The sequence below is a fragment of the Euprymna scolopes genome, chromosome 34, assembly GCF_053919585.1.
Source record: "Euprymna scolopes isolate OS-2025 chromosome 34, ASM5391958v1, whole genome shotgun sequence".
Taxonomy (NCBI): domain Eukaryota; kingdom Metazoa; phylum Mollusca; class Cephalopoda; order Sepiida; family Sepiolidae; genus Euprymna; species Euprymna scolopes.
Window position 1 is genome coordinate 33,300,377 of NC_136515.1, and position 22,110 is coordinate 33,322,486.

Here is a 22,110-nt window from a genome sequence, read left to right on the forward strand (position 1 = left end):
TGTTTTTGTTAATATTCTTGTACTATTGCGTTTTCTCAAAAACAATAGTACAAAAAATATTGACGAAAACAATAGTTGAAACAATATTGACAAAAACAATAGTTCAAACAATATTTACTAAAAGAATAGTCCAAAAAAATAAACAAAAACAATAGTACAAAAAATATTTACAAAAACAATAGTACAAAAAATATTTACAAAAACAATAGTACAAAAAATATTTACAAAAACAATAGTACAAAAAATATTAACAAAAACAATAGTACCAAAGATATTAACAACAATAATACAAAAAATATTAACAACAATAGTACAAAAATATTTATAAAAACAATAGTACAAACAATATCAACAAAAACAATAGTACAAAAATATCAACAGAAACAATATTACAAAAAATATCAACAATAATAATACAAAATATTTCAACAAAAACAATAGTACAAAAAATATCACCAAAAACAATAGTACAAACAATATCAACAAGCACAATAGTACAAAAGATATTAACAACAATAATACAAAAATATTAACAACAATAGTACAAAAATTATGGACAAAAACAATAGTACAACAAATATTGACAAAAACAATAGTACAAAGATTATTGACAAAAACAATAGTACAAAGATTATTGACAAAAACAATAGTACAAAAAATATCAACAAAAACAATACTACAAAAAATAAAACCGAAAACAATAGAGCGAAAAAAAAATGACGAAACCAATAGTAAAAAAATATCAACAAAAACAATAGTACAAAAAATATTAACTGCAATAGTACAAAAAATATTAACAAAAACAATAGTACAAAAAATATTAACAACAATAGTACAAAAAATATACAAAAATAGTAGTACGAAAAATATCAACAAAAACAATATTACAAAAAATATCAATAAAAACAATAGTACAAAAAATATCAACAAAAACAATAGTACAAAAAATATCAACAAAAATAATAGTACAAAAAATATCAACAAAAACAATAGTAAAAAAATATCAATAAAAACAATAGTACACAAATATCAATAAAAACAATAGTACAAAAAATATCAACAAAAACAATAGTACAAAAAATATCAACAAAAACAATAGTACAAAAAATATCAACAAAAACAATAGTACAAAAAATATCAACAAAAACAATCTTACAACAAATATCAACAAAAATAATAGTACAAAAAATATCAACAAAAACAGTAGTAAAAACAATATAAACAAAAACAATAGTACAAAAAATATAAACAAAAACAATCTTACAACAAATATCAACAAAAATAATAATACAAAAAATATCAACAAAAACAGTAGTACAAAAAATATCAACAAAAATAAATAATACAAAAAATATCAACAAAAAAAATAGTACAAAAAATATCAACAAAAATAATAATACAAAAAATTTCAACAAAAATAATAGTACAAAAAATATTCACAAAAATAATAGTACACAAAATATCAACAAAAACAATAGTACAAAAAAATAAACAAAAACAATAGTACAAAAAAAATTATAAAAAACACTAGTACAAAAAATATCAACAAAAATATTAATACAAAAAATATTAACAAAAACAATAGTACAAAAAATATCAATAAAAACAATAGTACAAAAACTATCAACACAAATAAGAATACAAAAAATATCAACAAAAATAATAGTACAAAAAATATCAACAAAAAAATAGTACAAAAAAAATAAACAAACACAATAGTACAAAAAATATCAACAAAACAATAGTACAAAGAATATTAACGAAAACAATAGTACAAAAATATTAACAAAAACTATAGTACAAAGAATATTAACAAAAACGATAGCACAAAACATATTAACAACAATAGTACAAAAATATAACCAAACAAAAATAGTACAATATTAAAAAAAAACAATAGTACAAAAATATTAACAAAAACAATATTACAAAAAATATTAACAAAAACAATATTACAAAAATATCAACAAAAACAATAGTACAAAAATATCAACAAAAACAATAGTACAAAAAATATCAACAAAAACAATAGTACAAAAAATATTAACAACAATAGTACAAAAATTTTTTACAAAAACAATAATACAAAAATATCAACAAAAACAATAGCAAATACAAATTTAACAACAATAGTACAAAAATATCAACAAAAATAATAGTACAAAAAATATTAATAAAAACAATAGTACAAAAATATTTACAAAAACAATAGTTCAAACAATATTGACAAAAACAATAGTTCAAACAATATAAACAATAGTCCAAAAAATATTAACAAAATCAATAGTCCAAAAAATATTAACAAAATCAATAGTACAAAAAATGCTTATAAAAACAATAGTACGAAAAATATTTACAACAACAATAGTACAAAAAATATTAAAAAAACAATAGTACAAAAAATATGAATAAAAACAATAGCAGAAAAGATATTAACAACAATAGTACAAAAAATATGAACAACAATAGTACAAAAAATATTGACAAAAACAATAGTACAAAAATATTTACAAAAACAATAGTACAAGAGATATAGACAAAAACAATAGACAAAAAATATTAACAAAAACAATAGTACAAAAAATATTAACAAAAACAATAGTACAAAAGATATTAACAACATTAGTAAAAAATATAAACAAGAATAGTACAAAAATATTAACAACAAACGTACAAACATTATTGACAAAAACAATAGTACAAAAAATATTGACAAAAACAATAGTACAAAAAATATTGACAAACACAATAGTACAAAAAATATAAACAAAAACAATAGTACAACAAATATCAACAAAAACATTAGTACAACAAATATCAACAAAAATAATAGTACAAAAAATATCAACAAAAACAATAGTACAAAAAATATCAACAAGTACAATAGTACAAAAAATATAAAAAAAAACAATAGTACAAAAACTATCAACGAAGATAATTATACAAAAAATATCAACAAAAACAATAGTACAAAAAATACTAACAAAAACAATAGTACAAACAATATTAACAACAATAGTACAAAAATATCAACAAAAACAATATAAAAAATATTAACAAACATACTACAAAAAATATTATCAACAATATTACAAAAAATATTAACAAAAATAATAGTACCAAAAATATCAACAAAAACAATCGTACAAAAAATATCTACAAAAACAGTAGTACAACAAATATCAACAAAAAACATAATACAAAAACATCAACAAAAACAATAGTACAAAAAATATCAACAAAAACAATAGTACACAAATTATCAACAAAAATAAGAATACAAAACATTTCAACAAAGACAATAGAACATAAAATACCAACAAAAAAAAAAACATCAACAAAAACAATCGTACAAAAAATATCTACAAAAACAATCGTACAACAAATATCAACAAAAAACATAATACAAAAACATCAACAAAAACAATAGTACAAAAAATATCAACAAAAACAATAGTACACAAATTATCAACAAAAATAAGAATACAAAACATTTCAACAAAGACAATAGAACATAAAATACCAACAAAAAAAAATATTAACAAAAACAATAGTAAAATAAATATTAACAAAAACAATAGTTCCAAAAATATTAACAACAATAGTACAAACAATCTAGTTCAAACAATATTAACAAAAATAATAGTCCAAAAAATATTAACAAAAACTATAGTACAAGAAATATTAATAAAAACAATAGTAAAAACAATATTAACACATACAATAGTACAAGAAATATTAACAAAAACAATAGTACAAAAATATTAACAAAACAATAGTACGAAAATATTAACAACAATAGAACAAAAATATTAATAAAAACAATAGTACAAAGATTGTTCACAAAAACAATAATACAAAAAATATTAACAAAAACAATAGTACAAAAAATATTAACAAAAACAATAGTACAAAAAATATTAACAAAAACAATAGTACAAAAAATATTAACAAACATAATACTACAATAAATATTAACAAAAACAATAGTACAAAAATTATTAACAACAATAGTACAAAAAATATTAACAAAACAATAGTACAAAAAATATCAACAAAAACAATAGTACAACAAATATTAACAACAAGAGTAAAAAAATATTAACAACAACAATAGTACAAAAAATATCAACAAAAACAATAGAACAGAAAATATTAACAAAAACAATAGTACAAAAAATATTAACAAAAACAATAGTACAAAAAATATTAACAACAAAAGCAAAAAATATTTACAAAAACAATAGTACAAAAATATAAACAAAAACAATAGTACAAAAAATATTGACAAAAACAATAGTACAAAAAATATTGACAAAAACAATAATACAAAAAATATTAACAAAAACAATAGTACAAAAACATTAACAACATAGTACAAAAAATATTGACAAAACAATAGTACTAAAAATATTGACAAAACATTAGTACAAAAAATATTGATGAAAACAATACAATAAATATTAAGAAAAACTATAATACAAAAGATATTAACAACAATAATACAAAAAATATTTATAAAAACAATAGTACAAAAAATATTTTTAAAAACAATAGTACATAATAATACAAAAAATTGTAACCAAAACAATATTACAAAAAATATAAACAAAAACAATATTACAAAAAATATCAACAAAAACAATAGTACAAAAAATATCAACAAAAATAATAGTACAAAAAATATCAACAAAAACAATAGTACAAAAAATATCAACAAATACAATAGTAACAAAAAATATCAACAAAAACAATAGTACAAAAAATATCAACAAAAATAATAGTACAAAACATATCAACAAAAATACTAATTCAAAACATATCAACAAAAACAATAGTACAAAAAATATCAAACACAATGGTACAGAAAATATCAACAAAAATAATAATACAACAAATATCAACACAAATAATAATACAAACATTATCAACGAAAACAATAGTACAAAAAATATCAACAAAAACAATAGTACACAAAATATCAACAAAAACAGTAGTAAAAAAATATCAACAAAAATAATAGTACAAAAAATATCAACAAAACTAATAGTACAAAAATATCAACAAAAATAATGGTACAAAAAATATCAACAAAAATAATAGTACAAAAAATATCAACAAAAATAATAATACACAAAATATCAACAAAAACAACAGTACAAAAAATATCAACAAACATAATAGTATCAAAAATATCAACAAAAATAATAATACAAAAAATATCAACAAAAATAATACTACAATAAATATCAACAAAAATACTTAATACAGAAAATATCAACAAAAGCAGTAGTCCAAAAATTATCAACAAAAACAATAGTACAAAAAATATCAACAAAAATAATAATACAAAAAATATCAACAAAAATAATACTACAAAAAATATCAACAAAAATAATAGTACAAAAAATCAACAAAAACAATAGTACAAAAAATATAAACAAAAACAATAGTACAAAAAATATCAACAAAAACAATAGTACAAAGAATATTAACAAAAAAATTAGTACAAAAAATACTAACAAAAACAATAGTACAAAAAATACTAACAAAAACAATAGTACAAAAAATATTAACAAAAATAATAGCACAAAAAATACTAATAAAAACAATAGTACAAAAAATATTAACAAAAACAATAGTACAAAAAATATTAATAACGACAGTACAAAAATATTAACAACAATAGTACAAAAAAAATTAACAATAACAATAGTACAAAAAATCGTAACAACAATAGTACAAAAAAATATTAACAAAAACAGTAGTACAAAAAATATTAGCAAAAACAATAATACAAAAAATATTAACAATTTTTTTTGTATTATTGTTTGTGTTGATATTTATTGTACTATTATTTTTGTTGATATTTTTTTAAATATTTTTGGTGTTGTTATTATTTTTTGTACTATTGTTGTTAATATTTTTATACTATTGTTGTTAATATTTTTTGTACTTTCGTTTTTGTTAATATTTTTAGTATTATAGTATTTAATATTTTTTGTTATGTTGTTTTGTTTATATTTTTTGTACTATTGTTTTTGTTGATATTTTTGTATTATTGTTTTTGTTGATATTTTTTATACTTTTGTTTTTGTTACTATTATTTGAACTATTGTTTTTGTTAATATTTTTTGTACTATTGTTTTTGTTGATATTTTTTGTACTATTGTTTTTTTGATATTTTTTGTACTATTGTTTTTTTTTATATTTTTTGTGCTTGTTTTGTTGCTATTTTCTGCACGTTTTTTGTTTATATTCTTGTACTATTGTTTTTGAGAAAAAACCATAGTACAAAAAATATTAACAAAAACAAAAGTACAAAAAATATAAACAAAAACAAATGTAAAAAAATATTATCAAAAACAAAAGTATAAAAAATATTAACAAAAACAATAGTACAAAAATATTAACATCAATAGTACAAAAAATATAAACAAAAACAATAGTTCAAAACATATCAACAACAATAATGATACAAAAAATATCAACAAAAATAATAATACAAAAAATATCATCAAAAACAATCGTACAAAAAATATTAACAAAAACAATAGTACAAAAAATATCAACAAAAACAATAGTACAAACAGTATTAACAAAAACAATAGTACAAAAACTATTAACAAAACCAATAGTACAAAGAATATTAACAAAAACAATAGTACAGAAAATTTTAATAAAAACAATTGTACAAAAAAATTAACAAAAACAATAGTACAAAAAATACTAACAAAAACTATAGTACAAAAAATATTGACAAAAACAATAACACAAAAATACTAACAAAAAAATTAGTACAAAAAATTTTAACAAAAACAATAGTACAAAAAATATTAACAACAATAGTACAAAAAATATTAACAACAATAGTACAAAAAAATATAAAAAAAAACAGTAGTACAAAAAATATTAACAACAATAGTACAAAAAATATTAACAAAAACAATCGTACAAAAAATAATAGCTAAAACAATAGTACAAAAAATATTAACAATATTTTTTGTACTATTGTTTTTGTTAATATTTTTTGTATTATTGTTTTTGTTGATATTTTTTAATATTTTTGGTGTTAATGTTTTTGTACTATTGTTGTTAATATTTTGTATACTATTGTTGTTAATATTTTTTGTACTTTCGTTTTTGTTAATATTTTTAGTATTATTTTATTTAATATTTTTTGTTCTGTTGTTTTTGTTTATATTATTTGTACTATTGTTTTTGTTAATATTTTTGTATTAGTGTTTTTGTTGATATTTTTATACTATTGTTTTTGTTACTATTATTTGAACTATTGCTTTTGTTAATATTTTTTGTACTATTGTTTTTGTTGATATTTTTGTACTATTGTTTTTGTTGATATTTTTTGTACTATTGTTTTTGTTGATATTTTTGTACTATTGTTTTTGTTGATATTTTTTGTACTATTGTTTTTTTGATATTTTTTGTATTATTATTTTTATTCATATGTTTTGTACTTTGTTGCTATTTTCTCCACGTTTTTTTTATATTCTTGTACTATTGTTTTTGAGAAAAAACCATAGTACAAAAAATATTAACAAAAACAAAAGTACAAAAAATATTAACAAAAACAAAAGTACAAAAAATATTAACAAAAACAAAAGTACAAAAAATATTAACACAAACAAAGTAAAAAAATATTATCAAAAACAAAAGTACAAAAAATATTAACAAAAACAATAGTACAAAAATATTTACAACAATATTACAAAAAATATAAACAAAAATAGTACAAAATTATTCACAATATTTTTTGTACTATTGTGTTTAATATGTTTTGTACTATTGTTTTTGTTAATATCTTTTATACTATTGTTTTTGTTAATATTTTTTGTACTTTTGTTTTTGTTAATATTTTTTGTACTTTTGTTTTTGTTGATATTTTTTGTTCTATTGTGTTTGTTAATATTTGTGTACTATTGTTGATATTTTTCGTACGATTGTTTTTGTAAACATTTTTTGTACTTTTGTTTTTGTTAATATTTTTTTTCTATTGTTTTTGTTGATATTTTTTGTCCTATTGGTTTTGTTGATATTTTTTGTTGTATTGTTGTTGTTAATATTTTTTATACTATTGTTTTTGTTAATATTTTTATACTATTGTTTTTGTTAATATTTTTGTATTATTGTTTTTGTTGATATTTTTGTTTCTATTGTTTGTGTAAATATTTTTTGTACTATCGTTTTTGTTAATGTTTTTGTTCTATTGTTGTCAATTTTTTTTGTTCTATAGTTGTTTTTATATTTTTGTTCTATTGTTTTTATTAATATTTTTTGTTCTATTGTTTCTGTTGATTTTTTTTCTATTGTTATCGTTGATATTTTTTGTTCTATTTTTTTTATTGATATTTTTTGTCTATTGTTTTTATTGATATTTTTTGTCTATTGTTTTTGTTAATATTTTTTGTGTATTGTTTTTGTTGATATTTTTTGTGTATTGTTTTTGTTAATATTTTTTGTCTATTGTTTTTGTTAATATGTTTTGTCTATTGTTTTTGTTGATATTTTTTGTCTATTGTTTTTGTTAATATGTTTTGTCTATTGTTTTTGTTGATATTTTTTGTCTATTGTTTTTGTTGATATATTTGTCTATTGTTTTTGTTAAGATGTTTTGTCTATTGTTTTTATTAATATTTTTTGTCTATTGTTTTTGTTAATATGTTTTGTCTATTGTTTTTATTAATATTTTTTGTCTATTGTTTTTGTTAATATTTTTTTTCTATTGCGTTTGTTAATATGTTTTGTCTATTGTTTTTGTTAATATTTTTTGTCTATTGTTTTTGTTTATATTTTTTGTCTATTGTTTTTGTTGATATGTTTTGTCTATTGCGTTTGTTAATATGTTTTGTCTATTGTTTTTGTTAATATTTTTGGTCTATTGTTTTGTTGATATTTTTGTCTATTGTTTTTATTAATATTTTTGTTTATCGTTTTTATTAATATTTTTTGTTCTATTGTTTTTGTTAATATTTTTTGTCTATTGTTTTTGTTAATATGTTTTGTCTATTGTTTTTGTTAATATTTTTTGTTCTATTGTTCTTGTTAATATTTTTTGTCTATTGTTTTTGTTAATATTTTTTGTCTATTCTTTTTGTTAATATGTTTTGTCTATTGTTTTTATTAATATTTTTTGTTCTATTGTTCTTGTTAATATTTTTTGTGTATTGTTTTTGTTAATATTTTTTGTACTATTGTTTTTGTTAATATGTTCTGTCTATTGTTTTTGTTGATATTTTTGTACTATTGTTTTTGTTGATATGTTTGTCTATTGTTTTTGTTAATATCTTTTGTGTATTGTTTTTGTTAATATCTTTTGTGTATTGTTTTTGTTAATATTTTTTGTACTATTGTTTTTGTTAATATGTTTTGTCTATTGTTTTTGTTAATATTTTTATTTCTATTGTTTTTGTTAATATGTTTTGTCTATTGTTTTTCTTGATATTTTTTGTCTATTGTTTTTCTTGATATTTTTGTCTATTTTTTTTATTGATATTTTTTGTCTATTTCTTTTTGTTAATTTTTTTGTCTATTGTTTTTATTGATATTTTTGTCTATTGTTTTTATTGATATTTTTTGTCGATTGTTTTATTGATATTTTTTGTCTATTTTTTTTATTGATATTTTTGTCTATTTTTTTTATTGATATTTTTTGTCTATTGTTTTTATTGATATTTTTTGTCTATTTTTTTTATTGATATTTTTGTCTATTTTTTTATTGATATTTTTTGTCTATTTTTTTTATTGATATTTTTTGTCTATTGTTTTTATTGATATTTTTGTCTATTGTTTTTATTGATATTTTTGTCTATTTTTTTATTGATATTTTTTGTCTATTTTTTTTGTTAATATTTTTGTCTATTGTTTTTATTGATATTTTTGTCTATTGTTTTTATTGATATTTTTTGTCGATTGTTTTATTGATATTTTTTGTCTATTGTTTTTATTGATATTTTTGTCTATTTTTTTTATTGATATTTTTGTCTATTGTTTTTATTGATATTTTTTGTCTATTGTTTTATTGATATTTTTGTCTATTGTTTTTATTGATATTTTTTGTCTATTGTTTTTATTGATATTGTTTGTCTATTGTTTTATTGATATTTTTTGTCTATTTTTTTTGTTAATATTTTTGTCTATCGTTTTTATTAATATTTTTGTCTATTGTTTTTATTGATATTTTTTGTCGAATGTTTTATTGATATTTTTTGTCTATTTTCTTTTGTTAATATTTTTCTGTTCTATTGTTTTTATTAATATTTTTGTCTATTGTTTTTATTGATATTTTTTGTCTATTTTTTTGTTAATATTTTTTTGTTCTATTGTTTTTAATGATATTTTTGTCTATTGTTTTTATTGATATTTTTTGTGTATTGTTTTTGTTAATATTGTTTGTACTATTGTTTTTGTTAATATGTTTTGTCTATTGTTTTTGTTAATATTTTTTGTCTATTGTTTTTGTTAATATGTTTTGTCTATTGTTTTTGTTAATATGTTTTGTCTATTGTTTTTGTTAATATTTTTTGTACTATTGTTTTTGTTAATATGTTTTGTCTATTGTTTTTGTTAATATTGTTTGTACTATTGTTTTTGTTAATATGTTTTGTCTATTGTTTTTATTAATATTTTTTGTGTATTGTTTTTGTTAATATTGTTTGTACTATTGTTTTTGTTAATATGTTTTGTCTATTGTTTTTGTTGATATTTTTTGTCTATTGTTTTTGTTAATATTTTTTGTACTATTGTTTTTGTTAATATGTTTTGTCTATTGTTTTTGTTAATATGTTTTGTCTATTGTTTTTGTTAATATTTTTTGTACTATTGTTTTTGTTAATATGTTTTGTCTATTGTTTTTGATAATATTTTTTGTTCTATTGTTTTTGTTAATATGTTTTGTCTATTGTTTTTGTTAATATTTTTTGTACTATTGTTTTTGTTAATATGTTTTGTCTATTGTTTTTATTAATATTTTTTGTGTATAGTTTTTGTTAATATTGTTTGTACTATTGTTTTTGTTAATATGTTTTGTCTATTGTTTTTGTTATTATGTTTTGTCTATTGTTTTTGTTAATATGTTTTGTCTATTGTTTTTGTTAATATGTTTTGTCTATTGTTTTTGTTAATATGTTTTGTCTATTGTTTTTGTTAATATTTTTTGTACTATTGTTTTTGTTAATATGTTTTGTCTATTGTTTTTGTTAATATTGTTTGTACTATTGTTTTTGTTAATATGTTTTGTCTATTGTTTTTGTTAATATGTTTTGTCTATTGTTTTTGTTAATATGTTTTGTCTATTGTTTTTGTTAATATTTTTTGTACTATTGTTTTTGTTAATATGTTTTGTCTATTGTTTTTGTTAATATTGTTTGTACTATTGTTTTTGTTAATATGTTTTGTCTATTGTTTTTGTTAATATTTTTTGTTCTATTGTTTTTGTTAATATGTTTTGTCTATTGTTTTTCTTGATATTTTTTGTCTATTGTTTTTGTTAATATTTTTTGTCTATTGCTTTTGTTGATATTTTTGTCTATTGTTTTTGTTAATATGTTTTTGTTCTATTGTTTTTGTTAATATTTGTTGTTCTATTGTTTTTATTGATTTTTTGTCTATTGTTTTTGTTAATATTTTTGTCTATTGTTTTTGTTAATATTTGTTGTTCTATTGTTTTTATTGATTTTTTTGTCTATTGTTTTTGTTAATATTTTTGTCTATTGTTTTGTTAATATTTGTTGTTCTATTGTTTTTATTGATTTTTTTGTCTATTGTTTTTGTTAATATTTTTGTCTATTGTTTTTGTTAATATTTTTTGTCTATTGTTTTTGTTAATATTTTTGTCTATTGTTTTTGTTAATATTTTTGTCTATTGTTTTGGTTAATATTTTTGTCTATTGTTTTTGTTAATATTTTTGTCTATTGTTTTTGTTAATATTTTTTGTCTATTGTTTTTGTTAATATTTTTGTCTATTGTTTTTGTTAATATTTTTTGTCTAATGTTTTTGTTAATATTTTTGTCTATTGTTTTTGTTAATATTTTTTGTCTATTGTTTTTGTTAATATTTTTTGTTTATTGTTTTTGTTAATATTTTTTGTCTATTGTTTTTGTTAATATTGTTTGTCTATTGTTTTTGTTAATATTTTTTGTTCTATTGTTTTTGTTAATATTTTTTGTCTATTGTTTTTGTTAATATTTTTGTCTATTGTTTTTGTTAATATTTTTTGTGCTATTGTTTTTGTTAATATTGTTTGTCTACTGTTTTTGTTAATATTTTTTGTTCTATTGTTTTTGTTAATATTTTTTGTTCTATTGTTTTTGTTAATATTGTTTGTCTATTGTTTTTGTTAATATTTTTTGTGTATTGTTTTTGTTAATATTTTTTGTCTATTGTTTTTGTTAATATTTTTTGTGCTATTGTTTTTGTTAATATTGTTTGTCTACTGTTTTTGTTAATATTTTTTGTTCTATTGTTTTTGTTAATATTTTTTGTTCTATTGTTTTTGTTAATATTGTTTGTCTATTGTTTTTGTTAATATTTTTTGTTCTATTGTTTTTGTTAATATTTTTTGTTGTATTGTTTTTGTTAATATTTTTTGTCTATTGTTTTTGTTAATATTTTTTGTTCTATTGTTTTTGTTAATATTTTTTGTTCTATTGTTTTTGTTAATATTTTTTGTCTATTGTTTTTGTTAATATTTTGTGTTCTATTTTTTTTGTTAATATTTTTGTCTATTGTTTTTGTTAATATTTTTTGTCTATTGTTTTTGTTTATATTTTTGTCTATTGTTTTTGTTAATATTTTTTGTTCTATTGTTTTTGTTAATATTTTTGTCTATTGTTTTTGTTAATAGTTTTTGTCTATTGTTTTTGTTAATATTTTTGTCTATTGTTTTTGTTAATATTTTTTGTCTATTGTTTTTGTTAATATTTTTGTATATTATTTTTGTTAATATGTTTTGTCTATTGTTTTTGTTAATATTTTTTGTCTATTGTTTTTGTTAATATGGTTTGTTTATTGTTTTTGTTAATATTTTTTGTCTATTGTTTTTGTTAATATTTTTGTCTATTGTTTTTGTTTATATTTTTTGTCTATTGTTTTTGTTAATATTTTTTGTCTATTGTTTTTGTTAATATTTTTTGTCTATTGTTTTTGCTAATATTTTTGTCTATTGTTTTTGTTAATATTTTTTGTGCTATTGTTTTTGTTAATATTGTTTGTCTATTGTTTTTGTTAATATTTTTTGTTCTATTGTTTTTGTTAATATTTTTTGTTCTATTGTTTTTGTTAATATTTTTTGTCTATTGTTTTTGTTAATATTTTTTGTTCTATTGTTTTTGTTAATATTTTTGTCTATTGTTTTTGTTAATATCTTTTGTATATTGTTTTTATTAATATTTTTGTCTATTGTTTTTGTTAATATTTTTTGTTCTATTGTTTTTGTTAATATTGTTTGTCTATTGTTTTTGTTAATATTTTTTGTTCTATTGTTTTTGTTAATATTTTTGTCTATTGTTTTTGTTAATATTTTTTGTCTATTGTTTTTGTTAATATTTTTTGTTCTATTGTTTTTGTTAATATTGTTTGTCTATTGTTTTTGTTCTATTGTTTTTGTTAATATTTTTTGTCTATTGTTTTTGTTAATATTGTTCGTCTATTGTTTTTGTTAATATTTTTTGTCTATTGTTTTTGTTAATATTTTTTGTCTATTGTTTTTGTTAATATTTTTTGTCAATTGTTTTTGTTAATATTGTTTGTCTACTGTTTTTGTTAATATTTTTTGTCTATTGTTTTTGTTAATATTTTTTGTTCTATTGTTTTTGTTAATATTGTTTGTCTACTGTTTTTGTTAATATTTTTTGTTCTATTGTTTTTGTTAATATTTTTTGTCTATTGTTTTTGTTAATATTGTTTGTCTATTGTTTTTGTTAATATTTTTTGTCTATTGTTTTTGTTAATATTTTTTGTCTATTGTTTTTGTTAATATTTTTTGTCTATTGTTTTTGTTAATATTGTTTGTCTATTGTTTTTGTTAATATTTTTTGTTTATTGTTTTTGTTAATATTTTTTGTCTATTGTTTTTGTTAATATTTTTTGTCTATTGTTTTTGTTAATTTTTTTTGTTCTATTGTTTTTGTTAATATTTGTTGTTCTATTGTTTTCGTTAATATTTTTTGTTCTATTGTTTTTGTTAATATTGTTTGTCTATTGTTTTTGTTAATATTTTTTGTTCTATTGTTTTTGTTAATATTGTTTGTCTATTGTTTTTGTTAATATTTTTTGTTCTATTGTTTTTGTTAATATTTTTTGTTCTATTGTTTTTGTTAATATTTTTTGTTCTATTGTTTTTGTTAATATTTTTTGTTCTATTGTGTTTGTTAATATTTTTTGTCTATTGTTTTTGTTGATATTTTTTGTCTATTGTTTTTGTTAATATTGTTTGTCTATTGTTTTTGTTAATTTTTTTTGTTCTATTGTTTTTGTTAATATTTTTTGTCTATTGTTTTTGTTGATATTTTGTCTATTGTTTTTGTTAATATTTTTTGTTCTATTGTTTTTGTTAATATTTTTTGTTCTATTGTTTTTATTAATATTTTTTGTTCTATTGTTTTTGTTAATATTTTTTGTCTATTGTTTTTGTTAATATTTTTTGTCTATTGTTTTTGTTAATATTGTTTGTCTATTGTTTTTGTTAATATTTTTTGTCTATTGGTTTTGTTAATATTTTTTGTCTATTGTTTTTGTTAATATTTTTTGTCTATTGTTTTTGTTAATATTTTTTGTCTATTGTTTTTGTTAATACTTTTTGTCTATTGTTTTTGTTAATATTTTTTGTCTATTGTTTTTGTTAATATTTTTTGTCTATTGTTTTTGTTAATATTTTTTGTCTATTGTTTTTGTTAATATTTATTGTCTATTGTTTTTGTTAATATTTTTTGTCTATTGTTTTTGTTAATATTTTTTGTCTATTGTTTTTGTTAATATTGTTTGTCTATTGTTTTTGTTAATATTTTTTGTCTATTGTTTTTGTTAATATTTTTTGTCTATTGTTTTTGTTAATATTTTTTGTCTATTGTTTTTGTTAATATTTTTTGTCTATTGTTTTTGTTAATATTTTTTGTCTATTGTTTTTGTTAATATTTTTTGTCTATTGTTTTTGTTTATATTTTTTGTCTATTGTTTTTGTTAATATTTTTTGTCTATTGTTTTTGTTAATATTTTTTGTCTATTGTTTTTGTTAATATTTTTTGTCTATTGTTTTTGTTAATATTTTTTGTCTATTGTTTTTGTTAATATTTTTTGTCTATTGTTTTTGTTAATATTTTTTGTCTATTGTTTTTGTTAATATTTTTTGTCTATTGTTTTTGTTAATATTTTTTGTCTATTGTTTTTGTTAATATTTTTTGTTCTATTGTTTTTGTTAATATTTTTTGTTCTATTGTTTTTGTTAATATGTTTTGTCTATTGTTTTTGTTAATATTTTTTGTTCTATTGTTTTTGTTAATATTTTTTGTCTATTGTTTTTGTTAATATGTTTTGTCCTATTGTTTTTGTTAATATTTTTTGTTCTATTGTTTTTGTTAATATTGTTTGTCTATTGTTTTTGTTAATATTTTTTGTCTATTGTTTTTGTTAATATTTTTTGTCTATTGTTTTTGTTAATATTTTTTGTCTATTGTTTTTGTTGATATTTTTTGTCTATTGTTTTTGTTAATATTTTTTGTCTATTGTTTTTGTTAATATTTTTTGTCTATTGTTTTTGTTAATATTGTTTGTCTATTGTTTTTGTTAATATTTTTTGTCTATTGTTTTTGTTGATATTTTTTGTCTATTGTTGTTGTTGATATTTTTTGTCTATTGTTTTTGTTGATATTTTTTGTCTATTGTTTTTGTTGATATTTTTTGTCTATTGTTTTTGTTAATATTTTTTGTCTATTGTTTTTGTTAATATTTTTTGTCTATTGTTTTTGTTAATATTGTTTGTCTATTGTTTTTGTTAATATTGTTTGTCTATTGTTTTTGTTAATATTTTTTGTCTATTGTTTTTGTTAATATTTTTTGTCTATTGTTTTTGTTAATATTTTTTGTCTATTGTTTTTGTTAATATTTTTTGTCTATTGTTTTTGTTAATATTGTTTGTCTATTGTCTTTGTTAATATTTTTTGTCTATTGTTTTTGTTAATATTTTTTGTTCTATTGTTTTTGTTAATATTTTTTGTCTATTGTTTTTGTTAATATTTTTGTTCTATTGTTTTTGTTAATATTTTTTGTTCTTTTGTTTTTGTTAATATTGTTTGTCTATTGTTTTTGTTAATATTTTTTGTTCTATTGTTTTTGTTAATATTTTTTGTCTATTGTTTTTGTTAATATTTTTTGTTCTATTGTTTTTGCTAATATTTTTTGTCTATTGTTTTTGTTAATATTTTTTGTCTATTGTTTTTGTTAATATTTTTTGTTCTATTGTTTTTGTTAATATTTTTTGTTCTATTGTTTTTGTTAATATTTTTTGTTCTATTGTTTTTGTTAATATTTTTGTCTATTGTTTTTGTTAATATTTTTTGTCTATTGTTTTTGTTGATATTTTTTGTCTATTGTTTTTGTTGATATATTTTTACTATTGTTGTTAATATTTTTTGTTTTCCTGATTGTTGCAAAAATAGCTTGTGGTAAAGGAACTGACCCACTAGCTACCTCTTTCTCTTTGCCAAAATCTTTGAGTCCTCAATCAATCAAGCACTAGTTCACCACCTCATATTAATCTTCTTTCTGACTGACAGTATCGATTTAGATAAGCTTTTCTACTGCAGATATCCTGTAAAGGCAGGGGAGGGGTTAGGGTTAGGGTTAGTAAAGGCAGGGGAGGCTAGGGCAGTAAATATTTTTACAGTCTGACACGATGGTATTCTCATGAAAATTAAATCATATGGCATTATCCTTCTTATAGAAGAGAAAAATCACGGTTATCCTCCTCGATAGTCATACGTCAGAACAACATATTAATGCAGGTCACAAGGATTGATCCCTGATAAACTTGTGTCTGAGATGTCCCAAAGATTGTGTAACAAATACTCATATCCCACTTGGGAATACTGATCACGCTGTGATACTATCCTAAATTCTTGAACCATTGCTCAAAACAAGAAGAAAATCACATCAGAGATACCTCAAGGGGAAATATCTTTTCTCTTTTTGCTGATGACACCAGGTGAAAACAAATGGACACATATATAATGGAATGGATTAAACCTTATGTAGTGGAATGTGTGTGCAAGAACAAACATGTCGACCAATAGAAACATTGGATAATAAGGGACTAAATATCATAAAATACTTTTCAGCAACAATTTTAAATGTGATATTCGTTCAAATATATATATACAAGGTGGCTCAATTAAAATCTCTCTCTAATCAATTTTTTTTTCAGATTAAGTGGCCCAGATGTCAATAGATAGCACTTCCAGCATTTTTATAACACTACATTATAACACTACATTATAACACTACTGGTAATTTAAACAAAAGAATGTTCCTCCTCTCTACTATATTTTCTGGGGCTACTTTTAAGTGGGTCACCCTGTATAAATTAAACTTATTTGAAAACCATAAAATGACAAGGAAAATTTTTTTATTAAATGATAAAATCATTTTGTTTTTTCTGAGACTTTCGGTGTTGACACACATCTTCATCAAAGAAGACTGTTGCTTTTGTTTTTTTTGTTTTTTTTTTGTTTTGTTTTTTGTTTTTTTTTCATTTTAGATGTTATAGTCTTTTGGGATTAAATCCACATGGAGTGAAGAAAAATGTAATCAGTCTGAATCGATGTACGCATTACGCTGGTTAGCGCAAATTTTAAATAGGAGGCTGATTGCCTTAGAAAACATTTCTTAGGTAATCTAAATTTATTTGAAAACCAAAAAATGTCAAGGAAAATTTTATTATTCAATGATAATTATAAAATTAATTTTATTAATTTATTAAATGATAATTATTAAATTAATTTAATGAATTTATTAAATGATAATTATTAACTTACTTTTATTAATTTATTAAATAATTATTAAATTAATTTTATTAAATTATTAAATGATAATTATTAAATTTATTTAATTAAATTATTAAATGATAATTATTAAATTGATTTTATTAAATTATTAAATGATAATTATTAAATTAATTTTATTAATTTATTAAATTATAATTATTAAATTAATTTATTAAATTATTAAATTATAATTATTAAATTAATTATATTAATTTATGAAATTATAATTATTAAATTAATTTTATTAAATTACTAAATGATAATTATTAAATTAAATTATTGAATAATTATTAAATTAATTTTATTAATTTATTAAATAATTATTGAATTAATTTTATTAAATTATTAAATCATAGTTAAATTAATTTTATTAATTTATTAAATGATAATTATTAATTTACTTTTATTAATGATAATTATTAAGTTAATTTTATTAAATTATTAAATGATAATTATTAAATTAATTTTATTAATTCATTAAATGATCACTTTTTTTCTGAGACTTTGTGTTATCAAAAGTAGTTTTTTGTTTTTTTTCTTCATTTTAGATGTGGAGTGAAAAAAACACAAAAACAAACGGATATATGTATATTCTCCATGGTGCATGACAATAAAGTCTTCATTATACAAATCTCCAGCCATTCACCAAAAACTGGACCAGCATAGTCAATGTGATATCAGAAACATATTTTGATAACCAAAAGCAAATGGTTCTAAAAAAAAAAAGAGGGGGTGGGGGCTTTGAACTATTTTTTTTTCTTACATAGGAGTCACCACATATCAAGGCCCTGAGGCCACTTGAGGATAATGGTTATTGAGTGTACATTAATCAATGGGACAATATTGTAGTAGTCGTTATTAATGGAAATTTGGTAGATTGGATTACTTAAGGGGGGGATCATCAAGAATTTGTTTATGTTGGACTAAGTTGTAGTCAGCTGGGAAACAGTCAAACAGAACAGAGTTCCACAGGCGTGCAGTTGTAAGAAAGAAGCATTGTTCATGGAATCTACGTTTTGATTTAGGCACAGTGGTTTCAGCTAGACGTTTTTCAAGAAAGATTGGCCAGGGAAGATCATAGATTGAAGCTTAGACAAGCACTTGCTGTGGAAATAACAATAAACAAAGACAAGCTCGCAATGTCCCTTCAGTGGGAAAGAGGTTGCAGGGAAGAAAAAATGGCATCCCCCACTAAGTTACAAAGTCTATTTTGAACTCTGTCAAGGCAGGATAAGCTACTTCTAGCAGCTCCTGTCCAGATGTGGCAACAATACTCCATCCCTGGATAATTGCATCAAGCAGTGAGATATGTACTGGAGCGGTAGAAAGATGCCACCATTCTTCCAGCAACCTTGGCAACAATGTACATGTTCCATTTCAGATTAGGAATAAAGATCAAGCCCGGAAGCTTGTCAAAATATGAAGCTTCTCCAATTTCAATTGATGTCAGATGGGGATCAGAGTGTTGATGATGTAAAGCTTGATTTTAGATGCATTAAAAGTAACCAGCCACCTCTTTCCCATTGTACCACACGCTCAAGATCCAAGGAAAGAGAATCAGAGAGAACTTGGTCATTTATGGCCTTTGATGTGTTGCCATTAATACGGAGAGCTGATTTCTGCCCATCAACCAATGAGCCTATCAGAGAGTAATGATTTAATAATTGAGAAGATATTTCCCGCTATACCGTAGCTGGAAATCTTGTGAAGTAGGCCTTTATGCTATACCCTATCAAATATAAAAAGAAAGAGACGTTCTGAAAAATTAAGTTTCATCATGAACTGAAGGTAAATGAGAAACTTTGGATGCAGTTTGGTTTTATGGATGAACAGAATTGCATTGATGTATTAGAATTTGTCTTTTGAGATATCCTCAAAAAGTTAGAATAGCTGTAGCATACATTCCCTAACATTTGTCTTTCAAATGAGATATGCTTAAAAAAAAAGGCATAAAATAATGTTAGAAATTAGTTTTCACACACATATATATTTATTATTCTATAAATAAAATTCTGAGTACCCTTCCCTTTCCCCCATGTCAAATAGATTGAAACTCAAACCTTCCAAAATTCATTGTAAAGCATAGTTGGTTTTGACATGAGATGAGCGAATCCTGTTAACGATCCTAAAAGACTTTCAAGCTGTTTGCATGAAAACCAAAATTTAAAATTCTAATCCCATTTTAAATCTTACTTTTATTTTCTTACTCTTATTTTACCAACGTATTTATTAATCTTTTAAGCATATTTATGCCTTCATTAAATTTAATATTAATTTAGTTTTCACATTCCATGCTTTGTATTTTTTTCCACTTATGACGAGAGGGAAACTATTTTCAATTTTATTTAAATTTTTTGTTGAGCAAATCTTATTGCAGTAGATACTTATTAGCTTAAGTACTAACTCAATTAATTGTAACTACTCAGGCGGAGGGGGGTGCAAAAATACCTTGCTTAGACTCCAGGTGCGAGGCTATAACTCTCGGTGCTAATGGACCTGTGTCAGGTTAGGAGATGGAAAACTGATGTTAAACTTGACCTCATAAATCATAGGAGGGAGGGTTAGGGTTAAACTTGACCTCATAAATCATAGGAGGGAGGCCTCCTTAGACATCCTGGTGATGCAAACAAATTACAAACCTAAATTAGACTGTTTATTGCCTCGCTTTCACATTCTTTTTCAGGCCCAGAGGTGTGATCACAGGGACTCAACAGAGTTCGTGGCCTTGTTTCTTTTCTCTTGAGATGCTTGCTTGCCACATGTTCATGCGACTAGTCTGGGCCACTCTTGTCTAACAGATTTGGGGTACCGGTTTGACTAGCTACTGTATTCCGGTACAGGATCTCTAACTCTTGAAGAGTGCTGCTCTATTATAAGGTGTATAATATTGAGATGGTTGTAGTGCCATGTTACACATAGAAAACGCATCTCCCGTGGGTTTTCCTGAGGCCACAATCCTGTAGATCAAAAGTTTAGGATAGATATCATACACATCCACTTTGTCCAATACGTCTCACCTTAAAACTGACACTATTAAATAAAATGACAGTCTAAACAAAAATGATTAAACTAGATGCACACTCAAACAAAACTAATTCACCTTTTCCCTTGCGACTTGCATTCACTAGACTTAGAACTTAGAGGATGTGAATCATTTCTCCTGGCAAACTCCCAGAATATCTTAGCACAAAGTGAAACTAACCTGCACTCCTCCATCTCTTTAATATGTCTGATTATCTCCCATTTTGCTATAAGGACTCAGACATCTATGCACAGACTTGGAGTCTATATTCGGAACATCCTCATCTTGACTAGAGAATTCAAACTAGAATTAAATGACCAGGCCTTCATGTGCTCTAGAATAAACCTGCAACATAGCATTAGTTATATTTTTTCTACTGTTTTCCCTCAACACAAGACTGTACCCTTATCAACCATATCTCTGACAGCATAGACACAGCACTGTCCAGCACTCAAGTACATATATTTAGTGACTTTAATATTCACCACAGTATTTGGGTTGGTTTTTCTAGTTACATAGACACAGCTGGTAGCAACACATTTTTTCTATATCCCACAGACTGTCACATTCTGGCCTGTTCCCTAGATCAGCAAGCCTCACTTCTAGACCTATTTCTGGCCACAGTTTCCAAGAATTGTGTGGCAAATGCCCATAGCCGACTTTTGAATGCTGGTCACATACTAGTAGACATCAGTCTAAATTTTCAATCTCGCTAAAAAAAAAAAAAAATCGAGGATAAGGGTTAATGAGTGCAGTCAATGGGAAAATATTGTAGTAATCGTCAGTGGAAATTTGGTAAAATGGAATACTTAAGTGGAACAGCTCATCAAGAACTTGTCCATCTTAAACTTGAAGACAACTATATTGTAGTCAGTTGGAAAGCAGACAAACGGAAGACAGTTCCATAGGTGTGCTAAGAAAGAAACTTTGTTCATGGAATCTATGTTTAGGCAGAGGTAAAGAGTGGGGGAAGCTATTGATAGTGGTTTCAGTTAGACAAGTGTTTTTCGTGAAAATCAGGCAGGGGAGGGAC